Below are 14,411 nucleotides of genomic sequence, written 5' to 3' on the forward strand. Positions count from 1 at the left end.
CCTTTAGAACGTCTCCTGAGACATGGTCTGAAGGTAATTTTGGGAAACAGAGAGGTAAGAAAGCATATGAAGAGCCAACAAAAGATTCAGAGAAAGAGAGAGACCCCAGACAACGGAATGAAAAGAGACAGGGATGTGGAATATTGCAGAAGCCAAAAGAAAGGAACTTCAAAAATAAAATGAGTAGGTAGACATAGTAGGCAGGAAAATTAACCTTGCTATGGGTATTTGCAAAACTTGTTTACATTTAGGAATAAATAAGGCAACGCCCATATTTTTCAGTTGCTTTTATTCTACATAGAATAGAGTTAATATGTAGAAATGTTTGGATTATTGTACGTAAAATAGTTACAGTGTCACATTTATACTTTAAGACCTGTAGATACTATTTTTAAAAGACGAAAAGGGGATTTTGGGTTAAGACACAACACACAATTTTATGAGATGGTAGGAAGTGTTTCACAATATTACATGTAATTATATATAATAAGCATGCACAGGTAATATGTCTCCCTTGACCATCTGGTTACCTGTTTCATGTTCATTTTCATAACTGTTTTATTTATTAAAATACCCTTATTGTATATTTCTTTTCCTTAATGACAGTCCATATTAAAAGGCATGTCCCAGGTGGAGTGTTTAGAAATATATTACACATTAGACACATTAATTCAGGATCTGGGATTGTCGGCTGTGACACACTGCACTATGGGGCAAGAGGCTTGACCCCTTATTAACTGTGAGATTTTGGTCAAGGGTCAATTTTCCAGTCTCCATTACCTCATGTGATAAGGGAAGATTAGATTATAACGAATGACATGAGGGATATCATTTGTTTTATAAAGTTATATTATGGGAGTAAATAGGAAACAATTACAGAACACAAAATTGTATGTATAGTATAATATCAGCTATATAACAAATATGTTGAGAAATGCCTGGAAGGAAATAAACTGTAATATTACCAGTAACTATCTCTGGGAATTGGAATCACTGCTGATTTTTATAATTGTATTCTATCTATCTTCAGTAATTTTGAATTTTCTATACTGTGTTGCCTTTCAGGAAAAAGAAAATTTCACACATATATGCTACATACTTCATGTCATCCAAGGCATGGAGGTAATCATGTTTTGAACTCTTTTCAGCTTTCAGATGTCAGATTCTGATGTTCACTGTATCTCATGGCTAAGGGTCTCCAACCAAATCGCTTTCTTTTGCCAGCCCTTCAGCCATTTTCTGCCTCTTGCCCTCTGACCAGGGTCCACGCTTTTGGGGCAGTTCCTATAACCAGTTCTGTGATTAGACCATTAGCCTCCACACAGCAATGATCTAGATATATCTGTAATATAACTAAAGTACACAAGAGTAATCTAATTATATTTGTGAAAAGCAAGTGTGGATCCTGTGCCCTCCCCCTCTCCACCCCCCACCTCTAATACAACCAAACACTTCAATGGTCCACACGGACCAAAAGTATCATGATTGTAGCTTTACATTTTGAATGTGATTGATTTGATTAAGATTCTTTTTTTTTTTTCCGTCACTTGACTATAAGTTCCTTGAAGTTAGGTACCCTGTTAGTTTTTGTTCCCCATTGGAGTTCCAGCTCTAACTTGAGCTCAGGATTCAATGCTGCAGTTCCCATGCTTTGAGTGACTGGTCCTTCCCCACCCAGGTAGTCCTCACGTCCTTGAAGGCTGTCCCCATCTCTGACTACCTCAATTCTTAACCATCCTGTTTAACCACAGCCTCCCGTCCTCGTCCCCCATGCGCCTTTCTTTTACTTCATAGCACTTATCTCCATGTGAAATTGCCTCCTCTGTTTATCTTTATCTTTATATTTATTCTTTATGTGTTTAGTGTCTGTCTCCCGCTAGCAGACTGTAAACTCTTTGAGAGAAATGACTAGGTTGTGTTCATTTCTGTAACCACAGTACCTGAGACAGGCCTTATCATAGTGGATGCTCGACAAACATTTGTGAAATGAGTAGAGGCATTGTGTGAACAGTGTTTTCTGTAAGGAAAGAAGGTAGACAGGACGTAAAAATGGAAAGCATAAAATAAGAAAAGAAAAAAGGAAAGATGTAAGAAACAGAGGAAGAAACAACTATACTAGAAATCTAACGTGGCTCTTTTTCACATTAAACGTGGGGAACTATCATGCCTATATTAGAGTTTTTCTTGCCCCAGTATCTTTAAGAAAAACAATGAAAATAAATGGCTTGAGAGAGTCAGAAGACATCAATGCCAGTCCTGCTCTGTCACGGTGCCAATTTACTTTCACAGTGAATGTCCTCTGATCTAACAAGGGAATAGGGTTAGATGGTCTCTAATGTTCCATTCCATATTAAAATTCTGTGGTTCTAAACTTTTAATTCTGAAATGTATTTGCTTTCTATTTCTATATTGTCAGATACCAGAATAATTACATTGAAGATTTAGGTTCAACTTTTAGGTAAAATAACTTAATTGAGAAATATATAGTCAAATTAAACTCATATGTTAACTCAGTTTTAATTTTTATAAGCATTTTAAGACAAATTCATTGATTTTTATACATTTTCACATTCATGTGATTTATACATTAAGTGGCATATATATGTGTGTATATGAGTGTGTGTGTGTGTGTTGTGTTACATAATATATAGATGCTCCTTGACTTACGATAAACTCATTGCTAAGTTGAAAATACATTAAGATGAAAATGCATTTAATACACCTAACCTACCAAACATCATAGCTCACCCTAGCCCACCTTAAACATGCTCAGAACGCTTACATTAGCCTACAGGTGGGAAAAATCATCTCACTGCAGCTGCCCAGCATCACAAGAGAGTATTGTACTGCACGTCACTAGCCTGGGAAAAGATCCAAATTCAAAACTCAAAGTATGGTTTCTACTGAATACGTATCGCTTTCTCACCATGGTAAAGTTGAAAAATCCGAAGTCAAACCATTGTAATTCAGGGACTGTCCAGACTACAATTACACACAATATATAATAGGATATATATCTTATGTATTTAAATACTGGGTATAATTTTTAAAAGTTACTTTGGTATGTGAAATACACAAAGGTCCTTGAAGGCAAACTAAATTCGTGTAGTTCTATCAAGTATATTTATTCAGATACCTGAACGAGTTTGAATCCAGGCTAAGAAGAGTGCCCCTCCTCTCCTGCTGTGAAATTTAATGGAGATACATTTATTACATTTACTTAAAATGGATTCGCCATACAAGAGTATGTTTCTAGCATTGTCTTCCAGCAGCTTCTTCTCTTAACTATCTGTATTTAAACATGGACTAGAAAGCAAGGGCCCTGAATTTGGGTCTCAGTTTTGACACTCTCTTGTAATGGATTCTTTTTATCCTGGTATAATAAAAACAGCACTCTTAGGTCAGTGATTCAAGAACATTTCATTTCACTTCTTGGGATATTTTCATTTAGATGATTTTTTTTGGCTGGAAATGATAGATTATATTTGTGAGAGCTTATTGAGCTATAAACGTGGCATGTAAGACAAGAAAGATACTCACAATTCACACCCATACTCACATACTTACACAGGAGCCTTAGTGACTCCCATTTGAGTGAAGAAGATAAACACTACCATCTCCTTTATCTGTATTGTTGGTAAACCAGGTAGTTGATATTATCTCTAAAAACCATATTCCTTAACTGTATTTCTACTGATATTAATTGGTATAATTAAGGCTTGAATCGTCTAAAATATTTCAGGAACCCACAGTGAACATTCTTTCCTTTATCTGAAAATGTAGTTTTATTTCATCTGAAATTGTTTTCTATAATTTTCCTCTCTACCCACAAAAGACCTTCTTTTATACGAATGGAGATACTCACTCATGAACCTGTAGACTATAACTACACTTCATAGAAATGAAAGAAACCATAATTCTCTCCTGGCACTGAGAGAATATCAATGGGTATCCTGAATGTGAAACTATTTACTTTTTATTACTATAATGATTTTTAAATAATTTCCATAATTTGAAATGTGGTTAGAATGCCACTGGTATTTGAAAGCTGGCAGCATGACTTAATATTTTTTAACATAGGATCTCATGTTTGCTACAGTGCTTCGTAATTTAAAATGTCACTATTCATGCTATAATATTATAAACGCTAATAAAGCTAAACCAGTGGCAATGAAGTTTTATATCATTATTCTAACTCATTTTTGAGTCCCAGGTTTACATAAGTTTATATAAGTTTTTTATATAAGTTTTCTTAGCCACCCCTATTTCCTTTATCTAATGTAAAATAACATTTTTTCCCTCTTCTTTGTTATTTACTGGGATGTTTATTCTAGTGTTTCTAACATTCAAGGGTCTTTTTTGTATTTCTTTGTAGTCTGTTCAGTGGAGCAGAAAATTTGTCTCAGTTTCAATTTCTCTTTTGTTCTCAGAGCATCCCCCCTCCTCCAGTGCTGAAGTGGAAAAATAATTTTCCCTCTTGCACCATACACAGGTTCAAAGTCCTGTTTTTGTTCTTTTTTTACCACGTTGCTCCAAATAGCAAATATTCTAACCCACAAGAAATAAAACAAAACAAAACAGCAAAGCTCTAACTTGGAAGTCTACAAGGATCTGAAAATAATTGAAATAATTTCCTGCAACTGGGATTAGCCCTTAGCAGTTAGTTCATTGGACATTCTGAGGAGAGACACATGGAAACCAGCTAGTGCACCAACCTGCTACCAGATGCAGAAGTCAGGGGTTGTCATGGAGAATGGGAGGCAAACTGAAGAAATTAAAAGGCAAGTAGCAAACAATTCAGTAGGCTAAACCAGGGATTTGGGAGTCTCCCAAGGCTCCTCCCTTCCTCATTCCCTGCATGAGTCACTTTTCCAGTCTGTCCACACCCATTCACCCTTCTTCCATCAGCGCCACCCCACATTCCCATTCACCCTCAAACTGCTGCCAAAGGATCTTTCTGAAATAGAAAAATACAAGTCCAACCAAACTCCACAAATCCCCTTGCTGTGTACACTCTTCTAGTTTATCCCAGTTTTCAGAGTAAGGTTAACACAGACCTACTTTTAGCTCATTTCCTGTCACTCCCCTGCACTTATCCTCCCCTCACTTCCAACAGACAGAGGGGCAGGTCTGTTGTATTTGCCATGCTCTTTTCTCCACTTGACCTAGACATAACTCCCTTTTCCTTTTGCTAATTTCTACACACCTTTCAAGGTATCGTGTTTCCCCGAAAGTAAGACCGGGTCTTATATTAATTTTTGCTCCAAAAGACATATTAGGGTGTCTTTTCAGGGGATGTCTTTTTTCATGTACAACAATCTACATTTATTCAAATACAGTCATGTCATCTTCTTCTGGAACATCGTCATAACGTACTAAATGCGTCCGTCTGGCTGACGATCTTAATTGGGGCTTATTTTCGGGGTAAGTCTTATTTTGGGGGAAACACAGTACCAGTTAAAATAACTCCTCCCAACATCCTTCCCTGACTCTCCTCAGGGCCCCTTTTGGGCTTGCTTTCACCATTTTTAGCATTTACCCCTCAGGGAGAATTATTTGTTTTGTCTCTTCCCTAGCAGAGGCGTTATCCTTGAGGGTAGGGAGCCTGTCTTGTTCATTCTTGCATCTCTGGCATAGCAGGCGCTTCATGTAGTTGCTGAAATGGATGCTGAATTAGGAGGACAGCCTCTCAGGTATCAATTGGCAGATAGAGCATGTCCACCCTGTTCTCTGAGAAAGTGTCAGTGTCTTTTTAATTTGCTTCAATTGTGTGTTCACTTGGATAATTTTTAATGATCAACACCGAGAGGTGGCACCATTTAATTAATTAATTAACTAGTTCTGGAAGGGAGCAGTACGCAATATTAACTCAGTGTCTTATGGATCTAGACAAAGGTCAAGAACTCAAGTTTGTTATTAATGCCTCTGGAAGTATTTCTGTACATTAGCATGTTTCATGATGTTTTTCCTTCTCCTTCTTAAGCTGGACCCACTCTCTTTAATGCAACATAAAGTTGTAGGAGGAACATCAACATAACACCATATCTAGCACCTTGTCCCAAATTGTGTCCAAATACGGAAATGTTTTTTTAACTAGAGTCATTGAATACATTATCGAAAGTCCTTAAATCCAAAGGAAATTCTGCCCCCCAAATCTACAAAACTGTATCATATCACGTTAGTCCAGGATTCTTTCCATTCAAAGTGGAGCCAAGTTACATCTTATAACACCCAGTGAATTACGATTTGGGGCTGTGGTTTCTTTTGCTCCAACAATAATATGACTTGTTTGCCTTGGAATATTCCAGTATTTCAGAAAATATTTTATTTTTAAAGGGGGGGGACGGCTCGACTTCTATAAATCATCCAATGCACAGTTGGAAAGAAAGGGGATTTTACATTTCAAATATTATTTACAAACTAGATGGGAAGCTGGTATGTGAGTGTTTGTGCTTGTGTGATAGTTTTACTAAGGAATTCCAAAACTGCGAACACCCTTGTGACTTGAGAAAGCTACACACTGGCGGCGGTCTTGCAGACGTTTTTCCCGCCTGTGAGCCATCCAGGTTCAAAAACTGTGGTGCATTTTTTAAGGCGGCAGCCCCATCAGCTCCTACAGTTTGATCCCGATCCAGTTTCACCTTCAGTCTAACCTTGCGGGCCTCCTTACAAAGCCCCATCCACCGGCCTCTTTAGGAAACGACCGCGTTTGTCTGTCCAGTTACTGGGAAGGAGCAGAAAAGTAGTAGGAGCGCGTGCGTCCCGTTTGCACCACGGCTCGGAGGCTATAATGGGGAACGTATAAGATGGAAGATACCACCGGTTGGCTGCGGGGATGCACCGCGCCGGCGCCCGCTCGGGTTCCCTTTTGCTCTCCTCGCCGACCCGCGAGTGGCAACGACCACCCCTTGCGGACTTAGCTCGGCCGAGGGGCGACCGGGTGGCCCGGGGAAGGGCGGGCGGCCGGGCGGCGGGAAGTTGAAGCGCGTCCCTTCGCCGCCGCGTGCGTTCCGGAGCTCGACGAGTCCGCCCCGGGCTTCCTGGTGGGGCTGGGCTGGCGGGGGAGGGGCCGCGCAGCAGCAGCGGAAACCAGACCTCGGCGATAAGAGGCTGCACAGCGACATGCAACAGTCTTTTCACTGCAGCTGAATGAGTTGTGGCGCTCACAATGCTCCCGTGACTGGGAACTGACAAGTTCAATTTTGCATCGCGGGCCTCTCGGAATCAGGACTCCCACAATGCCTTGGGCACTCGGTCGGCAGTCGTGCTGCCTCTGAAAAAAAAATGTGAGAGGTAAGTTTCCATTTTCACAGTTTCCCTGCGCTGCTCTCCCGCTCGGCATTGTCTGGACGCTTTCGGGGCTGTGTGTGGCCGAAGGAGGAAGTGAGCGGAGGCTCGGGCCGGCTGCGGGTCGCAGCAGCGAGGGGCTGGCTCGCCGCGGTGGCTGGTTTCCTAGCACACACCGCCTCGGGCTCGAGGGAAAGCGGGAGGCTGCAGCTGCAGCCCAGCTCCGGCAGCCCTTCCCTGGGCTCTGCGGACACTGTCACAGCACAGCCAGCTTCCAACTTGCCACCTAGAAAAACAGAAAGAAAGAGAAAAGAAAGAGAAAGAAAGAAAAGGTGGTGGTGGTGGGGGGAATAAACAGGTGCGTGGAAGTGTACTTACAACTTAATGACCTTTGTCGGGGGCCGTTGCGAGCTCATCAGTTGGGAGCCACGGTTTCTCCCAGAGTGATCCCGCATCCCTGTCCCCGGGGCTGCCATCCAGCCCGGTTTTCAACTGGGCCAAATATGTGCACGCAAAGGTTAATTCTCTGCCTGCTACCCATAAATTACGCATGACATGTTTAGCTGGGCTTCCTTATATGGAGAGTGCTGTCTTTCAGTCCAGTTTGCCTTTTGCCAAGTTTACAGGGCGGAAGACGCCCTGCATGAGAGGGCTCCCTTTTTTTTTTTTTTCCATCGTTTTGTAGTGCGTCATTCAAAAACTGTAAGAAAAGTAAGTATAGACGCTCTCTGGGTGGAGCCGCAGTTGGTTGATTGAATTGCTTTCATGAAAGGTTGAAAAGAATGAAAAATAGTTAGTACTTGGGTTCTGGTTTTTAGACAAAAGCAGGACAAATATGTAGCGCGCCCCCCCCCCCTTTTTTTTAAACGGAGCCGGAATCTGTTATTGGTAGTAATGTGTCATGTGAGAATACTTTGATTCCAGAGCCTGTAACACGAGCAGGTATATGGTGGAGCTTATGCTTGGCCCTTTGCACAGCACTTTACAACTACAGAGGTGTTGCTGGAAGAGCGATTGTGTTCTTAAGTCTCTCCCGGGCCGGGCGAGTATGCGGCTGCTGGGATTCTGTCGTGTATATCTGTGCAGTGTGTTTCCCCAGGATTAAGGTTGACTAAGGAGCTGCCCAAAGGTTCTTGCCACTGTCTTTACTGTGTGTGCCCACCAGCTCAGGCACAAGCGATAGCAAACGGAAGGTAAACTTGGCCTTACTCTGAGGAATTTCTTAAATTAATACACCCAGAGAGAAGTCATAATGCCTTTGGATTTGCAGGCCCTCTGCAACGTGCTTTGAAACACTACACCAGTGGACACGGTGTTCCTCCTTCCTGGGTTTGAACACAGCGTCTGTTTATGCACAGGGTATTTAGCGCATAACTATTCTATAGCACCATAAGTGACCCATCCACTCCATGTTATCTCTCTGTAGGTTCCGGAGAGTGTTAGTGTGTCTTCTTGTCTTGCTGTTGAGATAAAATATTATCCTGAGACAAGTTAAAATGAAAGTTGAACGAGTGTAAAATTCATTTTAGGAATATTTAGTTGAAAACTTAGAATGTCTCAGCTGTAGAGGTATCGCCAGAGACACTGAATACATTTATTTTGTGGCCTGAGAAAGCACATTGTAGCTTTGCTTTCTTAAAGTTGGTGACAAATACAGCTCAAAACTGTTTTTAGGAATCCTACAGTGTTCTGATTTTCATTTGTGTTGTGTATTTGCATGGGGTTGACATTTTTTTGGGATTATTGTGTTGTTAGACTTCGGCACAAAATGTAGACACAGTGTTTAGTTTTATTTGTTTAATGGGGGCCCTGGGTGTCCTCATTGAAGGCTACAAAAGTTGCCTTTTGTGTTCTAGGGAACAGGTTGGGTCAGCAGCAGAAAACCTGTTCATCCATCCCTCTATAATTACAGTGTCACTTAAGACATAATAATCAGGTCTTATTATTAGTAAGAGACTCAGAAAACCTCACATGTACCTTAATTTAATTTTTTGCTCATGTAACGAAGAACAAGTTTGTGTGCAGATACACCTCAAGTGTGATACTTTGTGCAGCCATGCCAACAGAGAATCCAAAATGTTTTATGGTTTGAGATATTATTGCCTGTGTTTACATTTCCACATTTGAGGCAAACTTAGGTTCCAAGATGAATTCATTAAATTTTGATTCCAGCATTCTCTTTTTTCCTCTGGGCATAGAATTCCGATGAAATGAAACACTGGATTCTGTTCCAGAACAAGAACAGAATATCCCAAGGTTTCTCCTGGGAGTAAGGGGGCAAAGAGTAAAATTGTATTTCTCATTGAGGAAGGCTGTGTCACTTTATTATATAAAATTTCTTACCTTCATTTGTAAGCAAAAAATTGCCCTTGCATTTATCATTGTCACCATGCATTAGGCCTGTATTAGATATATCTATTTATGGAAACATAGGGAATAGCTTTTCTGCACCTTCTGGCTTTCTGCTTGGTTATGAAAGATGCGCAGATTAGAGAACATCTCAGGTCTTGCTTGGAAGAAGCTGAAAAGAATAGGGGATTGGGGTTTCTTATACTCTAAGATAAAGCCTTTAGGGTGGGCAGTAGACATGCGGGCCAGGGGAGTGGAGGAAGGAAGTGAATTGTATTCATTTTAAATGTTTGACTCAATATAAAATCCTAACAGCAATATGATCATAGAGGATGTTACACAGGAAGATTTTAAAGTGTGTAGCTTGTTAGGCCAAAAAGCCCCATATTTTTGGAAATCTAGAATGTGCTGTCCAGTACAGTAGCCACTACCAGCCGCATGCAGCTACAGACTGGATTTTGAAAACTTTGTATGAAGGAAAGAGTGTAAAAATCCAATTAATGTTTTTTTATGTTGATTTTAAATATGTAGGAACGATAATATTTTGGATGTATTTGTTTCATTAGACTATATTATTAGATTAATTTTACTTTTTTTTTTTCACTGTTTTAATGTGACTCTTGGAAAAGTTAAAATAACAAACGTGGCTTACATTACATTTCAATTGGAAAGTGGTCTAGAATAAAGCTGCAAAGCAGTATTCTGGGAGAAAGCCTAAAGAGTTTACTAGTCAAAACACAGTAAAACAAACTTTTATTTTTACAAGCTAACGAAGTTTACATCATTCTTACCCATTGTAATCAAAATTTGAGAAAACACACCACCTAACATCTATTTTTATTTCCTCAAAACTACTATTTAGTTTAGAGCTTTAATGGTGAGGTAGTAATAACACAGAAAAGGCTTATAATTAGGGGATGAGTCTTAACACCTCTCCGAGGCCAGAATAGAGTATGATTGCTACTTAGGAACATTTTAGAGACACTATAGTTATCATTGTCCCAAAGTTACCAAACATAAACGAGTCACTAAAATTTATTTTAGAATAGAGCTTTCGGTAAATAGCAATTATCTTCAAATGCTTAATATTTATTTTTCTTTGCTATGACTTTCCTTTCTTATAAAATAAAAACACCAAATGACTCCAGAAAAACTCCTGACCATAAATGTTAATCAAAGATTAATGGATTCGCAACGATGGAAGATTTTCATCTGTAGGGAATAGGGCATTGTTTTGAATGTTAGGAAAGGTAAAAATACATTTCTGCGGTAATGTTATAGGCACTGAAGAATTCCTGTACATGGAGACTTTGTCTTTATAATTTGAACACATTCTTGAAAAAGCATCTGACTGGTAAACAAAGCACAATGGCATAGGTCCTGGAAACATTCCTTTTAGATATTTTCATAACTGAAGTACATTTTGCCATGCGCAGTGAGTGTTAAGCTGAAAAAATGCAGTTCTTTTCTATCTATATAAAGTATGCTTACTTTTTTTGCCTTGAAGGATGCCAAAAATATAAGACAGAAGGGATACAGTGGGTTCTTTTTTTGAGGGGGTGGGTGGCAGATTTTATAGAGAACCTCAAAAGGGTTGTGCAGCTTGGTGTCATCTTGACTCTGTCTCCCACTATATGAGGCATAACTGCCATAGTGTCAATACATGTTTGGAGTGTGAGGAAACCATGATCCCCATTAACTTTGTGTATCGTTTCTGATGAGTCATGGAGCGTATTCACTAATGATTGGAGAATTATTGATTGCAAAGCTGAGGATTCCAGAAGAGCTGTTGACATGTGACAATGTATGTCTCTAGACTTATTTTGTATGCTTAGAATTGAGGTAGGGAGGTTGCTTTTATGCAGTATTTTTCCTATTATAAAAAATATACATTGCTGTAAGCATTACAGCTATATCCTTGAAAAAACACTTAGCAAATGTGTATTACTAGTTTTTTAATAATTCTGAAAGTACATCTCTTTCAGATAACTATTCATCTTTTCTCCAGAGGCATCTTAACACATGTGCCTATGATGGCCATAAAAAGGAAGAGTCTTTGAAGGATTTTTGTTACAGTAGTAGGCATTGTGAATTTGGTACTTTTCCCACTGTTTTTCAGATTTAAGTTTCTGTGATTATCCTTTGTTAAAACAGTTCAGAATTATACTAATCTCAAGATGAAATGTAGCCATGCTGGATAGAGTGGACAATTCCTTTTCCACTGAGATGAAATATTTTAAAAAGGTGAAGATGTTTTTGAAATAAGTATTATGCTTCAAGTAGTGTATAAGCTCCAGAAGGAAAACCATCATCTTTTTTGACATTGTTTTAAGAAATTTGGAGATGTATCATTTATATACCCAAAAAGGTTAGTAATAGTTGGTAATACTCATGGGCATTCCTTATACTCCCATGAAGTGTGGACACAAGTTTTATGTGAGTGTATATATGGAGATATAAGTTTTCCCAAGATAATGCCAATATATTCAAATCATCTGGACGTTAAATGATATCATGTTATTAAAAAGAATTGTGGTAAATACTGTATAATCCAAAGGCTGATGTCCATACAGATATCAACTCCATTTAAATTCAGAAAATGAAGATATTTCTTCCTCCAAAGAATTTAAAATATATATATGTATATTTGACACTGGATTTTCTCTATGTGTAATAATGATACATTCACATATCATTTGTTTCTGTCTGATCTGATTATAAGAAAAGCCTTACCTTTACAATGACCTTTCAGCACTCCATGTGGTTAGATAGCTCTTATCCTAGTAGAAAGATAGTTTAGGGTGGGGTGGTGGTAGTCAACTTAGGTGACAGATAGAAAGAATAGGAGGGCATAAGGCCTGCTGGGGCGGGGGTGGGGGTGGGGGGGGAGTTGGTGGGAAAAGCTCAGTATTCTCCAACCAAAGACTTCCTCATTGACATTTCTGTTTACTAATTTTTAGTTTCAGAAAGGCAAGGTATGAAAAGATACATCAGTTCCTCTAAACACTACAGGTATCTGAATTTATTTTGCAAGTCCAGCCTTTGTTGCAGTGCCGGTAGAACAAAAATAGGCCACATGGGGGATAATACGTTTTGAAAGGTAGAGCACTTTATAAATGTAAGAGGTGGTATCAATCTTATTATTGTTATTTTAAAATTGTGGTATGTGTATATGTTTATTGCATTTTGTCTATAACTTGAACGGAGTAATAGACTTTGGTGGGGGTAGGACATAGATGACCTCATGATGTATAGATTTTATTTTGCTAGGCCAGATCTGATTACATATGTAGCCTGAAAAAAACATTTACTCTTTCCGTTCCTTAATTTCTACATCTGTGAAATTATAAACATATAAATAAGAATTAATAATAGAAGCTACCACTTGCTATATAGGTGTGTGTGTGTGTGTGTGTGTGTGTGTGTGTATTTACAAAATATCTCATTTAATCGTTTTTTTACAGCTGGAAAATAGGCCTTATGACCTTTATCTTAAAGATCAAGTAGCATGACTAGAAAACACTTGTTGTCCTTTGTAGAGCTAGGATGCTTGTTTTTTTCTTTATTCCATGTTTTTAACCATTTTTTGGCCTTGTATCCAATGATATATAAAGAATAGCGATGAGGATAATAGCTGTAACAATGGTTACTAACATTTTGAACTACTTTCTACGTGCCAGCGTAAAGTTTATGAATTAATTCATGCATTCCTCGGAACAGCCCTATGAGATGGGTACTGTTAATGTCTTGCTCTCACAGATGGGGAAACTGAGACACAGGCAAGTTACTGCCCAGGGTCACTTAACTGGAATTAACACAACACAGCGTTGAACCAAGGTTGTCCAGTTTTAGAATCCAGGATTGTATGTAAAAGAATAAAAACAGATTAAAAAAAATACTTGTATCGGGTGCTGATACGAGATTTAGACCATAAACATCTTGAATACTCCAGTCACATTTTTTTACAGCATTTGAGGAGACTAGAAGAATGGGTGGAAGGTAGAGAAGGGCATGGGGATGGGGCAGGCAGTTAATAGTGTGGGAGGAAAGGGGGATGCAGGTGGGAAAGGGGGATTGGTGCTCCGTGTAGGAGGTCGTTGAGGAGGACGTAGTCAGTATGATTCCCAACAGGGAACATCAGGAGACAATTTGTTAGGCAAGTAACCTTGCAGGAGTTGTGTTCTAGTGACATTTTATACAGGAAGAATAGAGAGCATATAAGATGCAGTAGGGGTTGTAGACCAGAGATGAGGGACTATGGGTAAGGGTAACGATGAGAATGGAAAAGAGGACGGATGTGTATGCTCAGAGACAGTGACAGGCTTAGGGTCCACAGGGTGTAGCAACTGATCAGATGTAGACATTAAAGGGCATGGGAGGTATTAAAAATCATTTTTTTAAATGCAGTAAGAATTTTTTCCTTATTTAAAACTTTAAGGTTATTCTTGTTCATCATACTGGTACTTGTGAGCTCTTTTCCTATAAAGAACTGTATTTAAAAATATCACGAAGAGAAAAACACACAAAAGTATGTTTTATCATGGACTATAACTTGATTAATTAGAAGGTACATGTTAAATTCTTGGAACATTTCATTTGTGTGTCAGGCTCTTTTAAAGCTCAGGATCTGGTGGCCAAATTCTTTATCCCAGATAGGTAAGTCTAAAGTAAGCATAATTCCATCTTGAGGGGTATGTTATTTGCTAGGGAATGTCTCATTGTTGGCTAAGCCGTGCTGGGCTCATATTAAAGTTCATGCACAACAGCAGTGTAAG

The 14,411-nt window shown here is 39.1% G+C and overlaps 1 protein-coding gene across 26 annotated transcripts in view; it reads left to right on the top strand.

Moving 5' to 3' along the window:
- Positions 1 to 14,411, top strand: part of MBNL1 (muscleblind like splicing regulator 1) — a 194,751-nt gene that overhangs the window by 14,516 nt on the left and 165,824 nt on the right. For 20 of the 26 annotated variants that reach the window (XR_012494390.1, XR_012494394.1, XM_019731995.2 and 17 more), the window contains exon 1: positions 7,154 to 7,293. The exons of 5 other annotated variants lie outside the window; for them this stretch is intronic. The gene's annotated coding sequence lies outside the window, so the exon portion shown is untranslated. Of the gene's footprint in view, positions 1 to 7,153; positions 7,294 to 7,898; positions 7,999 to 14,411 lie in introns of those variants that run through there. One more of the 26 variants, XM_019731999.2, reaches the window with a different exon arrangement.

This window comes from Rhinolophus sinicus, linkage group LG01 (assembly GCF_036562045.2).
Source record: "Rhinolophus sinicus isolate RSC01 linkage group LG01, ASM3656204v1, whole genome shotgun sequence".
In the NCBI taxonomy this organism is placed as follows: Eukaryota; Metazoa; Chordata; class Mammalia; order Chiroptera; family Rhinolophidae; genus Rhinolophus; species Rhinolophus sinicus.